An 18472-nucleotide genomic window follows, 5' to 3' on the forward strand; every position below is an offset into this window, starting at 1 on the left:
CAACGCGAATTCTTGTTGACGACATTCCATAGCCAGAGCTGCTTGTTGTTTGTCATGCTCGCGTTGCATCTCCAATTGGCGTTGTTTTGTTTCAAGCTGTATTCGTTCCCGCTCACGGAGTATTGCAATCTCACGTTCTTGTTCTTCCTTTCTTATGGCAGCTGCTTCTCTTTGTTGCTCGAGGGCTTCTTTTTGCTGTTCTCGTTCGATCTTGGCAAGCTCTATTTTGAGTTGCAGAGTTGCCAAATCAGGTTTATCTGCAATAAAGTAAGTTTCGTGAGTTTCAGAGTCAATCGTACCTTCCTCTAAGAGATGATCCAGTAACAGGTTATGCAGTTCATTTTTGTTGGCTCCATGGGGAATTTCTAGTTGATACTCATGTACAAGAGTTTGTAATTCGATCCTCTTGGCACGACTTAAGGTCCCTATTTCACCTGCTGGATCTGCATGGAAAGCTTGGAGACGAAACATGGTGAAATTAGCAAATAAATGCACAACGAATATACTGTTGTGATATGGTGAATGTCAGAAACAGGACAACGTGGCAACTGGTACCTATCCTGTGGAATCGTTAACAATTAATGTTAATTTCAAGATGGTAATTGATTAATAAATCAAGATCGCAGGAAATCTTGTACCCGGTACTCAATGTAAGAGGATAAGGGCAAGAAAATCCTACTAAATAAGCGAAACTGAGTTTCTAAAACAAAAAAATATTTAATTGCCTCAAAAGTGAATTAGGTAGTCCAAGAATGTAGGCATACCTTGCCGAGTCTCTATAGGACATAAGCAAGTTTTTCCCACTAAATGAAATATGATACTTACAGAATTAGCGAACTTTTGTGTTCTGAAAAAAAGAAGGCTAATTCCCTACCAAGGTAAGTATCATCATCTCTGACCGACGTGTAGGGGTGCGAGGTGTCAACTGGTGACGAGAACTGCTGCTGAGGTCCCAATTCAGCAACTAAAGTTCGTGCTAGAGGAACTATGGCCCTCTTTATCCTCCTACCGTCGGATTGCAGAAGATTAGGTGCTCTTGACCCGGGGACAGACCACAGTACCAGGGTACCAATATGATGATCTGCCGAAAATATGAGAAATATCCTAGGGACAAAAGATGGTAAACACGAGTAATAACACGGAGGGAGAGATGACCAATTAAGAGAATGACTGAGGCCTACAGTCACCACGTAATCCAAAGTTGTCTCACCTTCACCATATGCTACTCTCGGAATGCACAATACATACAGCACCATATGAAAATAAAATTGAATATTGAAAATAGTGAAAAGCTACTTTACCAAAGCCAAGTACGCTTACCACAAATTTACGATCTGGTACTAGTACCTGAGTGAAGCATCCCGAACAGGCCCCCATGAAATGTGACGGTAAAGTGTTGGTGTGTTTGATGTTCGGCAGTCTTCAATACCAGGGGGCAATGCCTCGTCACATTTACTAACTTACTTATTTATTAACCCCTTAACAACCCCCCCATATATATTCACACCAATAACAATAAGAATTACTTTACCACACTATCTTACGTTAAAAGCCTTGGTCCACATAGGCAGGATACAAGGTTTACACTGAGAACAAGCTAGGGTAAAGTACTACTGGTTAAGAACTGAAGCTTGATGCGGCTTAGGGTAGTGAGACCACGTGGTACCCTAATACAACACAACACAACACTTAGGGGTACCCAAAACACTGGTAAATACTACCCCCAGGTCTCACCAATCTTACTACCAGAGTAGGCACACTTACAACACAGGTTATACTTAAATTAAGGTAAGGGAAAAAAGTGAGAGGAAAGGTAGAAGGGGAGAGAGGTGCAGCCACAGAGTCCCGCTGTTCACACCTCGAACGCCAACAGAGAAGACAGCTTCCAGCGACCAGCTCAGGGCTCCCGCATTGTGGTGCCGGGAGGAGCCTAATTGATCGTGCAGCTAAACACATTAAAAATCTTCCCCTATGCAACATATTGTTACTTTACTCGTTCTCAGGGTAGTTAATCTTATAACAATGTTATACTTAATCCACAACAAGCTCAAGCGTTTGAATGCTTGTGAGCAACAAGATTCGTTCTACGTTTGGCAGGGAAGATACGAACAAAAACACGTCGACTTGCGTCTTGCTAATCTAATGTAGCTTATTTAGTTCAAATTTGACCTCTGGTTTCCACTTGAGGAACCCAGGGTCGTAACACTCCTCCCCCCTTCAGAGAAAAAAAAATGTGACTACTAGAATAGTAGTCATATTTTTTTGTAAGAGTATACAGAGAATAAAAAGGAAAATCTATGACATAAAAGAAAAATCAATCAAAACTACAATTTCTCTGCAAGAAAAGTACAAAGGAATTCTCTGAAAGAAAAAAACACATACACAAGAAAAACAGGGAAGTAAATAAATTGGACACGGAATATTTAATGTCACAGGAGAACCTAAAAAAAATAACTAAAGCATGACAGTTGGTAAATGGCTTCCTGTAGCTCAGATGAATGTTATTAAGGCAACCGGGACAGAGCGTCGGCTATCACGTTAGGCCGGCCCGGTAGGTGGATAATAGACAGATTGAAGTCCTGTTGGTACAATGCCCACCTGAGGATGCGTTTATTCTTCCCCTTCATCTGAGTCAGGAAGACTAGTGGGTTATGGTCCGTGTACACTTCCACTATATTACCTGTGAGGTAAACTTCGAACTTTTTACATGTTAACACTAGCGCCAACGCCTCTTTTTCTACCACTGAAAAATTGCGTTGCGCCTTGTCAAATTTCACAGAGTAATAATATACTGGGTGTTCCACCTGATCATCCCCAGTTTGCAACAACACTGCACCACCACCCGAGTCAGATGCGTCAACATGAATTTTAAACGGTCGGTCGAACCTTGGACTAGCAAGCACTGGGGCGGAAGCTAAGATCAATTTCAAATTTTTAAATGCCTCTGCACAGTCTGATGACCACTTAAATTTAATGGCCTTCCACAACAAGTCTGTGAGAGGAGTGGCAACACTGGAAAAGTTCTGACAAAAGCGTCGATAGTACGCACACATACCGATAAATCGTTGAATGTCCTTTCTAGACTGGAGCACTGGATACTCCAGAATGGCACTGATTTTATCTTGCCGAGGTAACACTTTTCCTTGGCCCACTTCATAACCGAGGTACGTCACTGTGCCTTGGCCAAAAGACACTTTTTTGCATTTAAGGTAAGATTTGCCTTTTTCAAGATTGCGAACAACTGGCATAACCTAGCTATGTGGTCAGCCCAATTAGTGTCAAAGAGCAGGATATCATCTAAATACGCCTGACAATTTGGCACATTAGCGAGCAAAGAGTTCATGAGTCTCTGGAACATGGCAGGGGCATTACGCAAGCCGAACGGTAACACTTGATACTCAAAAACACCCTCGGGTGTCACGAACGCAGTTAGTTGTTTAGCACGTTCAGTGAGCGGGATTTGATAATACCCCCTCGAGAGGTCGAATTTCGAGACGTACTTGGCGTTTCCCAGCTCGTCGATGCAGTCCTCGAGGATGGGCAGCGGGTAGGCATCCACAATGGTCACCTTGTTGAGCTGCCGATAGTCGGTGCATAATCGCCAGGAGCTGTCTGGTTTGGAGACCAAAAGGCAGGGCGAGCACCAAGAGCCCTGGCTCGGCCGGATGAGGCCGTGCTGGAGCAAGAAGTCGACCTTCCGTACGATGGCCTTTTTTTCTGGACTCATCCGATAGGGTTGAAGGCGAATGGGGGTGTAGTCCGTCAACTTGACATCATGGCCAATGGCATCAGTCTGGGTCAGGACCTCCCCAAACAGACTGGAGAATTCATCAAGCAACGACTACACCTCTTCACGTTGGGCCATCTGCAAATGGGACAGTCCCTCCTCCACAGCATTCACAGAACTAGAATTATTGAGAATGAGATTAGTTGGGTCCCCAGAACAATCATCCCCTCCCTCACAGGAAATGGAAACGTTGGTTAGTGCAATGGGCCTGGGGCCCTGGAACTTCTTCAGCCAATTTACATGTACGAGCATTACCTGGTTACGCTTGTCAGAGTGCCTCACTTTGTACGTGAGGTCCCCAGTCTTTTCTGTCACAATGTAGGGGCCTTCGTACTTGTGGGACATAGTGTTCCCTAGACGAGGCTTTAATACCAGGACAGGGTCACCAGGCTGAAATACCCGCAACTTAGCCTTTGCCTCGTTTCGTTCTTTCATATTTTCTTGGGCCTTCCCAAGATACTCTAGTGCCGCCGCCTTGCAGTCCTTGAGTCTCTGGTGGTGTTGCGCAAAGAAAGCTGAACCTTCGGTTAACGTTACGTTCCCTAACAGATTCTCCTGTAACATTTGCAAGGGTCCACGAACTTTATGGCCAAAGACTAACTCAAAAGGAGAACAACCCAGTGAACTTTGTAATCCCTCTCTAGCCGCAAACAAAATATACGGTAAATTCTCATCCCAGAAGGTGTGGGAACTCTCGCATGATATCTTCAACATCTGCTTCAGAGTTAGATGGAAACGTTCAATTACCCCCTGACTCTGTGGATGGTATGGGCTGGAAACCTTATGAGTTATTCCATGGTCCTTACAAAATTGTTCAAAAATATCAGACTTAAAGTTAGTACCATTGTCAGTTTGCACGACCCGAGGCAGTCCAAAAGTGGAAAAAAATTGCAACATACGAGCAACAACAGTCTTTGCTCGGATGTTCTTTACAGCAAAAGCCTCTGGGTAACAAGTAGTGATACACATCATCGTGATTAAGTAAATATTACCAGACTTAGTTCTAGGTAATGGACCAACACAGTCCATTACCACATGAGAAAATGGTTTCTCTGGCACGACAATAGGCCTTAGAGGAGCTTTAGGTGGTGTTTGGTTTGGTTTCCTAACAAGTTGACAAGCAATACATGAATTACAAAATTTTGCCACATCGCTTTTCAGCTTGGGCCAGAAAAAATACTTTAAGATTTTGTGATACGTAATATTTATACCTTGATATCCCCCCATAGGATCATCATGAGCAGCTGCCAAAACTCTTTCTCTATAGCAGGTCGGCAACATAACCTGGTGGAATACCTCCCACTCATTTGACAAGGGAGCACTTTGTGGTCTCCATTTTCTCATCAAAATCAGATCATTGTAGTAGTACCCAGTTGCTGCGTCTACAATTTCCTCCATAGAGACGGCTGCCTCATGACAATTTGCAAGAGTGGGGTCAGCTTTCTGTAACTCACTCAAGGAGGCGTCCAGACCTTGGTCAGATGCCATTGGCCGAGGCTCAACAGTGTTCTCCTCTACCTCCCCACTACTCTCGGTAGGTGGCGGTGGCAGGCTCTCCACAATGTCCTCGGCCACATCATCGAGTCGGGCCATGAATGTGTCCGCAAGGTCCACTTGGCTTTCACCACTCGGAAAGTTCCTCGTGTCCTCGGGATTTACCACCTTGGCAAGCACAGGGCTGCCCTTACATTTAAGTCCCATAGACCTGGTCACCGCGCACGCAGGGTACACAACATTATCCTCTGCGACAGGTGGATCCAGGCAGACCTTAGGGGTAGGCAACATAATAGGCAGTCTGGAGTTCCCTACCTTATCCCCTGCTAAATCATTACCCAATATTACATCAACATTAGGGAAAGGTAGGTACGAAGTAACTCCGACTGTACAAACACCCTTGTGGAAATCAGATTCCAGGGTAACCTTATGGAGGGGTACTGCTCGAGTATCACTAGTGACACCCTCGACCAGTACCACCTCTCCAGTGTCGAGAGTGTTGGCACCTTGCAACGCACTCTCTAAAATTAAAGTCTGGATGGCACCGGTGTCTCGGAAGATCACCACGTCCTTCCAGGAAGAACCCTCAGACAAAAGTAGTCTCCCTTTCGATATGAATGGGGTAAGCAAGTCCAACCACTGTGGGTTGGAGGTCTTACTCCCTAACCCTTCCGAAAGCCTCAAGCCCTGTGTCACAACTAGAGCATTGGGTCCTTTTTCTGGGTACAGTTGCCAACAACGGCTAATAACGTGGTTTTCACGTTTACAGTGACCACAGAGAAGTCGGGGAGAAGAGACATTACTAACAGAATTACCCTTCGGTTCACTCTTAGGTGCCGTGGGGTTAGACAATTTAACAGGGTTAGTTATGTCTGAAACAGAAGGTACAGTAGTCAAAGGGTTAGAATGAGCTGGTCTGGACTGGCTGTGGGTATAAGTTTTGCTACTCTGTGGGGTATAATTATTTTTATTGGGCCTTTTGCCCACCAACTGGTAGTTTTCTGCCATCTTGGCCAAATCCCCTATTTTAGAATCTACCTCTAATGTAATGTGAAACATTCTCTGGCATAATATCTATAAATTGTTCCATTAGGACTACATTCTTTAAAGCCTCGTATGTTTCGGCTTTAGCTGAGCGAATCCATTTATCAAACAATCTAATTTGATCATTAGCAAATTCAGTGAGCGGTTGGTTGTGGGTAGGCCTAAGGTTGCGATAAGCTTGGCGGTGAGCTTCAGGAGTAATTTCATATGCCCGCAAAATACGTTCCCTGACTTTATCATATTCAAAACACTCTTCGTCAGGCATGTTTATAAAAATATCTTGGGCCTTACCCCTAAGTCTTCCCTGTAGAATTTTATAATAATAATAATAATGATAATAATATTTATTTAGGTAAGGTACATACATAAAGAGATTTTACAAAGTTTGTTGGCTTTATAGATAGAGCTAGTACATACAATGCCTAAAGCCACTATTACGCAAAGCGTTTCGGGCAGGAAAAACATTAATGACTAAAGCTTAAAACTAATGGGTAAAAAGAATAAGATGTGTTGAGTACAAATAAAAATAGAGGTAAAAGAGGGGGAACATTGTTGAAAAAGCAGCACAAATACAATTACAAATTATTACAGAAAATTACATTCAAACAGCGTTGATTTGAAAAACAAAAAAAAACAAAAAACATACATGGGTTGACAACAGAGGGGTAAGGTGGGTTACAGGGAATTTATTAGGTATAGCTTCGTTTTTATCTTAAACTGGTTGAGAGAGGTACAGTCTTTAACATGGTTGGGAAGGTCATTCCACATTCTGGGCCCCTTGATTTGTAGAGCATTTCTGGTTTGATTAAGTCGTACTCTAGGAATATCAAAACTGTATTTATTTCTGGTGTGGTGCTCATGGGTTCTGTTACAACCTTCTATGAAGCTTTTGAGATCAGGATTGGCATTATAGTTTAGCGTTTTATATATGTATAATACACATGAGAGAATGTGCAGTGACTTAATGTCTAACATATTCAGAGATTTGAGTAGGGGTACCGAGTGATGTCTGGGGCCAGAATTGGATATTGTCCTAATAGCAGCTTTGTGTTGAGTAATTAGAGGACGTAAGTGATTTTGGGTAGTAGAGCCCCAAGCACAAATACCATAGTTGAGATATGGATAGATAAGGGAGTAATAGAGAGTCACCAGGGCAGGGCGTGGTACATAATATCTGATCTTAGAAAGAATGCCCACAGTTTTTGAAACTTTTTTTGATATGTTTAGAATGTGTCCCTGGAAATTCAGCTTGTGGTCAATGAGAATGCCAAGAAATTTGCCATCTAATTTGTTACAAATTTGGGTATTGTTTATTTTGAGATTTATTTGGTTAGAGGATTTATTGCCAAACAGAATATAGAAAGTTTTGTCAATGTTAAGGGTGAGTTTGTTGGCAGTTAGCCACAGATGGACTTTATTAAGCTCAGTATTTACTGTGGCATTTAGAGCAAGGGGATCAGGACTGGAGTAAATGAATGTTGTGTCGTCAGCAAATAGAATTGGTTTGAGGTGTTGGGAGGCATTTGGAAGGTCATTAATGTAGATGAGAAAGAGGAGAGGGCCAAGTATGCTGCCCTGGGGAACTCCAATGTTGATGGGTAGGGTGGGAGAAATTGTATTATTCACAGAAACACATTGGAGCCTGTCAGTAAGGTAGGATTTGAGGTATTGTAGGGAGTGTCCTCTGACACCATAATGATGTAATTTAAGAAGAAGGTTTTGGTGGTTGACAGTATCGAAAGCTTTACGCAGGTCCACAAATAACCCAACAGGGAACTCATTTTTATCAAGAGCTGTATGAATCGAGTTAAGCATACTAATAAGTGCATCGTTAGTGCTTTTTTTGGGCCTGAAGCCATATTGGCAAGGGCTAAGTATATTGAGTTTGGCTAGATATGAGTAAAGCTGCTTATAGATTAGTTTTTCAAAAATTTTTGACAAGTTTGGCAGGATTGATATAGGTCTGTAGTTGTTAACATCTGTGAGATCACCACATTTGTGGACAGGCGTTACTCTAGCTTTTTTTAGAATATCTGGAAAGGTTTGGAGTTCAAGTGACTTGTTGAAGAGCAAAGCAATAGCAGGGGCTAAAGATCTGGAGGTTTTTTTGTAGATTAAAGTTGGTATCTCCTCATGGGCACCAGACTTGGTTTTAAGGGAAAGGATTATCTCATTGACGTCAGTGGAATTAATAGGCTTTAGGTACAAAGACTGTGGATAGTTACCTGTAAGATAGTCCTTAATGTCAGTACTGGAAGATGGAATATCATTAGCAAGGGATGAACCAATGGAAGAGAAGAACCTATTGAACTCAATAGCAGAATCAGAGGCTGAAAGCTGACCATCGTTATTAGACAGGAGAGTCGGTTTGTTATTTATAGACTTTTCACCCACTCTTCCTTTGGCCAGGTCATGGACATGGCCAATCTCTGAAAATGGTTGAAAAATCTTTCAGGGTCCGACTCTGAAAATTCAGGCAAGTTATGCTTTTTCTCATAATGCCTGGGGTTTGAATCCCCGGCAGGTGGTAGTCCAGTGGTATTCGCTCTAATTCTAGCCTCCTCGGTTTTGAGTCTTTGCTCCTCTAATTTTATTTTTGCTAACTCTAGAGCTATCTCTCTGTCCCTATGAGCTGCACTTTCCGCTTGGCTAGGTTGGCATAAAGGTGTATCATCTGGCAATAGTTCTTGATCCATACAATGTTGTAATATTTCATTCACCAAAGTCCACTTTTTATCCGCGTCATTTAACTCTAGGTCAAATTCCTTGCCTAACAATATTAAATTAGACTTGGTAAGCTTCTTGATCTCTACCAGTGAAGGATCCTTTGCCAGTTCCTGCATTTTAGCCTTCATCACTAATTAATTTACCTCCTAGCCAAAGAAAAAAATTAAAAAATAAAAATTGGAAAAAAACAAAAATTTGCACGGCCCCTAACACAAGGCCACACTTACCTCAATCGTGAAGAGATCCAGCTAGGTGTCCAGTCAGTAAAAATAAATCCTTTGCTAGATGAGCTGGACCCTAGGCTAACACAACCGTTCTGTGGAAAACAAGAATTTTTAGTTTTGGCACTCAAAAAAATTTTTTTTTTTTAATTTACTGTTCCTCCCGGTCAGGCCAACCACTTGTTACATATGGGAGTCTGTACTATGGGGGATATAGTATAACATGGGTGTAGGGGCAGTAGTTAGAATTAAGAGTTATCAAATATGGGAGATCTCAAAAGCCCGGCCCCCACTAATCTATAAAAAAATAACCTTGTAGTGGCTTATTACAGCAATAGTCAGCCTAGAAGTTGATCATAGATCTCCTACACAGGAAAAATGGATACTCCTTTAACTAACTTATTTATTTATTAACCCCTTAACAACCCCCCCCATATATATTCACACCAATAACAATAAGAATTACTTTACCACACTATCTTACGTTAAAAGCCTTGGTCCACATAGGCAGGATACAAGGTTTACACTGAGAACAAGCTAGGGTAAAGTACTACTGGTTAAGAACTGAAGCTTGATGCGGCTTAGGGTAGTGAGACCACGTGGTACCCTAATACAACACAACACAACACTTAGGGGTACCCAAAACACTGGTAAATACTACCCCCAGGTCTCACCAATCTTACTACCAGAGTAGGCACACTTACAACACAGGTTATACTTAAATTAAGGTAAGGGAAAAAAAGTGAGAGGAAAGGTAGAAGGGGAGAGAGGTGCAGCCACAGAGTCCCGCTGTTCACACCTCGAACGCCAACAGAGAAGACAGCTTCCAGCGACCAGCTCAGGGCTCCCGCATTGTGGTGCCGGGAGGAGCCTAATTGATCGTGCAGCTAAACACATTAAAAATCTTCCCCTATGCAACATATTGTTACTTTACTCGTTCTCAGGGTAGTTAATCTTATAACAATGTTATACTTAATCCACAACAAGCTCAAGCGTTTGAATGCTTGTGAGCAACAAGATTCGTCCTACGTTTGGCAGGGAAGATACGAACAAAAACACGTCGACTTGCGTCTTGCTAATCTAATGTAGCTTATTTAGTTCAAATTTGACCTCTGGTTTCCACTTGAGGAACCCAGGGTCGTAACATCTGTGTTAAGTGTTAGTTTGTTGGATGACATCCATAAGTGGACTTTTTTTAGTTCATTATTAACAACATTATTTAGTGGACTCTACCTATAAGTCAACCAATCCTTGTATAAATTTATTGTATGTATGTACCTTACCTAAATAAAATTGTATTGTATTGTATTGTATATCAAAAAAAGTTTCAAAAACTGTTGGCATTCTTTCTAAGATCAGATATTATGTACCTCGCCCTGCCCTGGTGACACTCTATTACTCTCTCATCTATCCTTATCTCAACTATGGTATTTGTGCTTGGGGTTCTACTACCCCAAAATCATTTACGTCCTCTAATTACTCAACACAAAGCTGCTATTAGGACAATATCTAACTCTGGCCCCAGACATCACTCGGTACCCTTACTCAAATCTCTGAATATGTTAGATATTAAGTCACTGCACATCCTCTCATATGTATTTTACATATAAAGCGCTAAAGTGTTATGTAAATCCTGACCTTAAAACTTCCTAGAAGGTTGTAACAGATCCCATGAGCACCACACCAGAAACAAATACCTATTTGATATTCCAAGAGTACGACTTAGTCAAACTAGAAATGCTTTACAAATCAAGGGACCTAGCTCGAATGTGGAATGACCTTCCCAATTATGTTAAATACTGTACCTCTCCCAACCAGTTTAAGATAAAAACTAAGTACTACCTAATTAACTCAATGTAACCTACCTCACCCCCAAAATGTCTACCCATGTCTTCTATTTTAAACAATGCTGTTTTGTTGACCAAATTGTATTTTTGTTTTTTTTCTGCCATGTTTCTCCCCCTTTTCCATTTTTTTCTTATTTTTTCACAACACAATTTATACTTTAATCTCAATTAGTATTAAGTTTTAGTCTTAGTGTTTTTCCTGCCTGAAACGCTTTGTGTAATAGTGGCTTTAGGCAGTGTATGTACTAGCTCTATCTATAAATCCATCAACTTTTGTATCTTACCTTGTATGTATGTACTTTGCCTGAATAAATATTTGTATTTGTATTTGTATTTGTATGTGGGTTGGGGTTAGAGTAGATGAGGGTAGTATCATCAGCAAACAAAATAGGTTTCAGAATGTTAGAGACATTAGGCAGATCATTGATAGATATAAGAAATAGAAGAGGTCCTAAGATGCTGCCCTTTGGCACTCCAACGGTTATTGGTAGAGTGGAAGAAGTTGTATCATTGATGGTTACACATTGGTGTCTGTCTCTAAGATAGGATCGGATATAGTCCAGGGCAAGGCCTCGGATTCCATAATGCTGGAGTTTAAGTAAGAGGTAGTTGTGATTAACAGTATCAAAGGCTTTTCTTAGGTCAATGAAGAGTCCAATCGGAAACTCATTTTTGTCAAAGGCTGAGTAGATTACGTCAAGGAGACTAATGATTGCATCGTTGGTGCTCTTTTGGGACCGGAAGCCAAACTGGCAGGGGCTGAGTATGCCGAATTTTACGAGGTAGGAATAGAGCTGTTTGTAGATAATTTTTTCAAATATTTTTGATAGAATGGGTAGGTTTGATATTGGTCTATAATTGTTTATGTCTGCTGGATTGCCTCCTTTATGGACTGGCGTTACTCTTGCTGTTTTAAGGATATCAGGGAAGGTGTGACACTATAGGTTTGTTGAACAGTAGAGCTATGGGTGGCACAAGGGCATGGGAGGTGCTCTTGTATACAATGGACGGAATTTCACTGGTGTTCCCAGCTTTGGTTTTTAGAGAGTGTATGATGGACACAACATCTGTCGGGCTGATTGGTGAGAGGAGAAGAGAGTTTGGATAGCTGCCTGAGAGATATGTGTCAATATGTGTCTGAGTCTGTGGGATTTTTCTGGCAAGATTTGCACCAACCGATGAAAAGAAGCTATTAAATTCATTTGCCATTTCTAAATCAGTTGACGGTGTATACCCATCCTTATAGAGTTGTATTTGGTTATGTGAGTGTTGTTTAGTTCCTACGATACTAGAGATGGTTTTCCATGTGCTTTTCATGTTGCCTTTTGCTTCATTGAATCTATTCACATAATATGAAAGTTTGCCTTTCTTACTCAACACAAAGCTGCTATTAGGAAAATATCCAACTCTGGCCCCAGACATCACTCGGTACCCCTACTCAAATCTCTGAATATGTTAGACATTAAGTCACTGCACATTCTCTCATGTGTATTATACATATATAAAACGCTAAACTGTAATGCCAATCCTGACCTCAAAAGCTTCATAGAAGGTTGTAACAGAACCCATGAGCACCACACCAGAAATAAATACAGTTTTGATATTCCTAGAGTACGACTTAATCAAACTAGAAATGCTCTACAAATCAAGGGACCCAGATTGTGGAATGACCTTCCCAACCATGTTAAAGACTGTACCTCTCTCAACCAGTTTAAGATAAAAACGAAGCTATACCTAATTAATTCCCTGTAACCTACCTTACCCTTCTATTGTCAACCAATGTCAGTTTTTTTTTTAAAGAGCGCTGTTTGTCGACAGAATTGTATTTGTGCTGCTTTTTCAGCTATGTTTTCATTTCATGTTTTCATTTTACTCTTTATGCTCAATTAGTACTAAGCTTTAGTCATTTAAGTTTTTCATGCCCGAAACACTTTGCGTAATAGTGGCTTTAGGCATTGTATGTACTAGCTCTATCTATAAATCCATCACTCTTTGTAAAATCTGTTGTATGTATGTACCTTACCTAAATAAACATTTGATTTGATTTGATTTGATTTATGATACTGGTAAGCATTGATGAGTACCTTTTAACGACTTCCTTTGAAACTAGGCCAATCGTAAGTTTCTTTTCATATTCATGTTTCTTGTTGATTGAGTTGAGAATGCCACTTGTGAGCCATGGATTGTTTAATCTTTTGTCAGTTACTTGCTTGGTAAGAAGGGGGGCAATGAAGGTTGTAGAGGCTTAGAGTTTTGAAGAGGAAGAGGTTAGCTAATGAATTTATATCCTGGGTATTATTGAATTCAGAATCCCAGTTAATATTGTGAAGTGCATTTGTAAGATTGTCTAAAGCTGATTCACTGTGTAACCTGAATGAAAGTTTCTTGCTTTTTGGTGGTGTTATGTCCATGTTCGCTATGAGAAAGGTAGGATAGTGGTCAGTTGTTCTGTCGTAGATTATACCAGATACAAGGGGAGCTGTTATGTTTGTCCATATGTGGTCCAAGGTAGTGGCTGATGTTTGAGTGACTCGGGTAGGTTTGGTGATTGTGGGGATTAGCATACAGGAGTTCATGCTGTTAAGGAAATAGTCAACTTGAGAGGAGTTTTGTTGACCCAGATCAATATTAAAGTCTCCTCCCAGAATGAAGTGGTTTTTGTTGAGATTGTTGTTTATAATAAGATTCCTTAGGTTATCTGAGAAAGAAGCTATGTTAGTATTGGGAAATCTATAGATGGCTCCAATAGTCAAAGAGGATTTAAGGGATTTAATTGTAAACTGAGCAAAAGTATATTCACAGTAGTCATCTCTGTCACTAATAACACTGTTGCAGATAAATGTATCTCGGTAATATATAGCTGTGCCACACCTTTTTTATTAGGCCTACAATAATAATGGAAGCAAAGAAAAAAGTTGAATAATAAACATAGGCAAATTTAATCTAATGACAAATGCTATAACTAGTTTAGTTATGATCCTATAATTAATAAGAACTAATGAAAATATTAATGCACTCATTTAATTAAGTCCAATAAAAGACTAATATCAATTAAATTAAAATTTAATTTAAAAAACAGTAATAGAGAGACTTTGGTTACCTGGCCCGCACTAGGTGACCAGGGGGTTAATTATGTTGACTCATTGAGAGTGATAATTAGGTGAGACAAACCACATTGGGAGAGGAAAGTGTTCAGGTTATCCTCATTAGCAATTGTAAACATTTTACCTGCAGAAGTCTTTCTCACTTTAATCAAACCATCTCTGACGAAGCACTGATGAATCATATCTGGGTTTTGTTTACGGATTTGACGTAGGCGATGGAGGAGTTGCTGTCTCTTTCTATACAAGCACTCGTTGATGAAAATCCCCTTTCGTTGGAATACAGCTGTCAGAACAAGATAAGATTTTATGGATTGGGTAGCAAGCTTGAGTCGAATTTTCCTCTGGTTTTGTCCTGATGGATTCTTTTTGCCTACTCTGTAGGCAGCAATAATGTCTTTTTTATTTACATTGAAACGCAATTCGTCTTTTATGAGAGCATGAACTATATCAATTGTTACGACCCTGGGTTCCTCAGTGGAAACCAGAGGTCAAAAATGTACTAATAAACTGCCTTTTAGTATTGAAAACGCATCACGAGGTGCACTTGTTTGTATCTTCCCTACCAGACGTAAGACTATTCTTGTTTTCCAAAGAGCATTTAAGACTGAGCTTGGGGTTGATTATTAAATAATAACATAGGCACCAACTATGTTTACTAATACTTTCTAATCAGTTGTAAATTAAACCTGAGTAAACTGGGTATAGGGCTGCGGTACGATTAGTTGAACAGTCTGCCAGCAGCGAGCCAGCTGGGGGAAAGGAGACTGAGAGTCTTTCTTTTCTGAGCTGGCGTTGGGTGGATAGGATCCTCCTACCCTTCCTCCTCGTTTCTTATTTCTGTGTCTTGTTCAAGCTAAGTATATACTGTGTATATTATTCAGTTTCTGGCATACACGTGTTCTATGTGTAGAGTAGTATACTTTGTGTGTAGTAGGTGTTTTTAGAGTTTATATTACTAGTTATTCTAAAGGGGGTCCCAGTGGAACCACGTGGTCTCCCTACCCTAAGCTGACTCTAGCTTCAAGTGTTTCCCTAGTAGTACTTTACCCTAGCTTGTGTTCAGTGTAAACCTTGTATCCTGTCTATGTGGACCAAGGCTTTTAACGTAAGATAGTGTGGTAAAGTAATTATTATTTTTGTTATTAGTGTGAATGTATATGGGGGTTGTTAAGGGGTTAATAAATAAGTAAGTGAAGTAAGAGAGTATCAGTTCTTCCTGTGTAGGAGACCTTAAATCAACCTCTAGACTGACCTTGTGTGTAGCCAAGTATTCAGCACTGCTTATAGTTTTATTTGGGGGCCGGGCCTTTTAGATCTCCCATTTTGATAACTCTTAATGCTTACTATTGCCCCTACATCCAGATAATACTAGGCCCCATAGTACAGACACCCCTCTTATTCCCTCTTATTTAACATCAATACTTTTCATCTTCACTTTCCACAGGAATATCTTGGGACGACACAACAACAGAGTCGAGCAGCTTTTGCTGGTCTTGTTCATTCTGGGAGATGGAATGTTGGCCGGATAATGTACTGATACTTGCAGTCATTTTGTTGAGAGCTTCCTCTTGGTTTTTTATGGCTTCATCAATTTTCAGACGTATGTTTTCCTCACGGAGATCATTCAAGTCATGCTGGAGTTGATCTTGGCTAGCCTTATAGTTTCTAATATCCTGGCAGAGAAGGGTTATTTCTTGTTGTTGTTGATGAATGTTCGAGCGGTTCGCTTGATTTTCAGTTTGAAGGCTCTGGATGATCGTAATTTGAGTATCAAGAACTAGGCACAACTTTTTGAACCACTGATTCTCGGGCCAGTTTGGGAAATCCAGCGAGGGACCAGAAGCATGCTTGAATTTCCTGAAGTTGGATGTAAGCCAGATGTGTTGTCTGCCCGGTGTAGCCCGGATGTCACTGCAGCCTGGGAGGCCGTAGGTTTATCCAGACGTGTTGTCTGCCCGGTGTAGCCCGGATGTCACTGCGGCCTGGGAGGCCGCTGGTTTATCCAGACGTGTTGTCTGCCCGGTGTAGCCCGGGCCGCTGGTCTCGAAGTTCCAACTGAAGCGTTCCAGCTGACGTTGTGCCTATTATCACTCCTTTTCAGTTTATTGTATTTGAATGTATTTATTTCGGCTCCATGTGTTGTGCCATTAAGTTAATTTCAGCTAGGGTGTGCTAGTTGCAGTGCATTCGTGTTGGGCGGGTTGGGTCCCCCCCCCCCAGTTTTCCTCTGGTTATTTCGTCCAATTACTTTCGTATTTTACCTCATTATATATTCTAAATATTGTGCTTTATATTATGACCACCCATTCTTCACTCGTTTCGGCAGTACATATGCAAAATTTGGAATGCTACAGAGAAGTTCAGCATGGCCTCCCACAAGGTGTCACGCAAAATCTTGAAGCGTTCCACCTTTCCTCCCAGCCTAAGCTTCGTGCTGTATTAACTTTGCAAATTCGTAGTATTGGCTTTTACACAGGTGTATGTCTTAACTTCGGCTATCCTTAATTGTCAGCTTATTCCAGTCTTATTTTGAGCAAATTTGCTTGCAGTCGAACTTACTACTTCTGCCGTGGATCTCCCTGTGAGCCGTTGGTTATTTACTATATTTATAATTAATTCTAACTCTTATTTACAGCTCAGAGCCATGTTACTTCTTTGTGCTTGCTACACCCGTTTTGGCAGTAGCCTTCCCGGCATCCAGCTATATCAGCCAGCTCGTTACATTCTTTATGGTGGCGAGTGTATGCTGACTGGCTTATGCTTGCCATACGGTCGCTAACGATCTTCGGCCATTCGGCCTTCTGGCTAATTTACTCTTCATGTTCCTTCGCCATTGTTGTTTCTTATTACGTAATAGTATTCTATTTAATTTAACCTCATCTATCATTAGGTTTGGGGCCCTTACCTTCAACTGCTATTCCTTCCCCTGTGCTCTGCCCCGCTTGGCGCACAACGTCGGCTTCTTACGTTCCCTTTTTCGCAGCCACGATAAGCCGGAGCACCACCCCCCCCTCACCCTGCTGCGGTAAGGAAGAGAACGCGTGCCGGATATTCCTCTTATCACCGTTACAACGCACTCCGTGCCTGCCTCTTGAGTGCCTGCCCTGCAACGGGTTCTCAGTCCCAGCAACTAGTCTTGGAGGGAGTAACGGGAGATTTCACCCATACTAGGCAGTGTTACTAGGCAACGCAGCGGCGCCGGGATGCAGCCGCCCAGGGCCTACGTTAATTACTATTATACTTCCCTTATTTGCTGGGTTATATTGTAGTATTAATATTAATCCGTATCGTTACTGTCATTCCAGTATTATTTTATTATGAGTATAAATTGTTATTACGGTTTGGCGATGCTTTCTTAATTTCTTCTACTCTGCGGCACTTGCCGTCATATCGGTTATTTACGATATTACTTTGTATTCTTAATATTATCCTTATTACAGTTAATGGACGCTAGTTCCCTGCCGTCGATTTCACTTTGCACCTGTTCTACAAGATGTAGCCGAAGTTCACGGCGTACTAGCTGCGGCTTGCAGACGCTCATTGACAACACAAGACTACACTCAGCGGCCACTTAAGGCAGACTCCTTGGCTTCTATTCAGCTCTATCACCCATCTGGAGGCCGATATGGGATGGAGACCAAGGGTAATGTTCCCCGCTCACATTCTTAAAAAAAATTTTGTATTGGTCCCGCTTAGGACACAAGCATGTTACAGATATGGCTTTAAGAATTGGTTCTTATTTCATTTATGGTTTATGTATATATTGATTTGTTATTGTATATTCCCGTTCTATGGTATATGTATTGTTTATGTTGTCAGGATTTATAGTGTTTCGTATTATATCTGTTTATATATATTTGCTTCGTGCTTCCTTGCTGTTCTCCTACTGACTTTTATCCCACCTTTGTTCCTAGCAAAGGTACTTCGCCCCCTTCCGTTTGCTGGAAGATTTACTAGAATTGTTAGCTCCCTTACATTGCTACAGTATAGTTATTATGCAAACTCTTATTCTCCCTCCTCCTCCAGTGTCTTCTCTGCCAGCGTTTTTACTTGGGGTCTCATCCAGGATTGTTTAATTAAGGAATCTTTTCATTCCTGTCGTGGACCGTGGCGGGAATGGAGTGAGGGCGAGACCTCTCTTCCCATGCTATTTATGCCACCCAGACTGGCCGCACCGCGCCTTGCGGAACGCGGTGCGCAATTGTCTCTTCCTTCCCGATCAGGACCTAGATTCAGGAAGCTCCGTGT

At 41.3% G+C, this 18472-nt stretch overlaps 1 non-coding gene across 1 annotated transcript; it reads left to right on the top strand.

Annotated features, from left to right (window-relative positions):
- Nucleotides 1-16534: 16534 nt before the first annotated feature.
- Nucleotides 16535-16639, top strand: LOC123757734 (U6 spliceosomal RNA). Its single transcript, XR_006772802.1, has one exon. It is a non-coding gene; the product is annotated as a U6 spliceosomal RNA (small nuclear RNA).
- Nucleotides 16640-18472: the final 1833 nt, after the last annotated feature.

Source organism: Procambarus clarkii, chromosome 19, assembly GCF_040958095.1.
Source record: "Procambarus clarkii isolate CNS0578487 chromosome 19, FALCON_Pclarkii_2.0, whole genome shotgun sequence".
NCBI classification, from domain to species: Eukaryota; Metazoa; Arthropoda; class Malacostraca; order Decapoda; family Cambaridae; genus Procambarus; species Procambarus clarkii.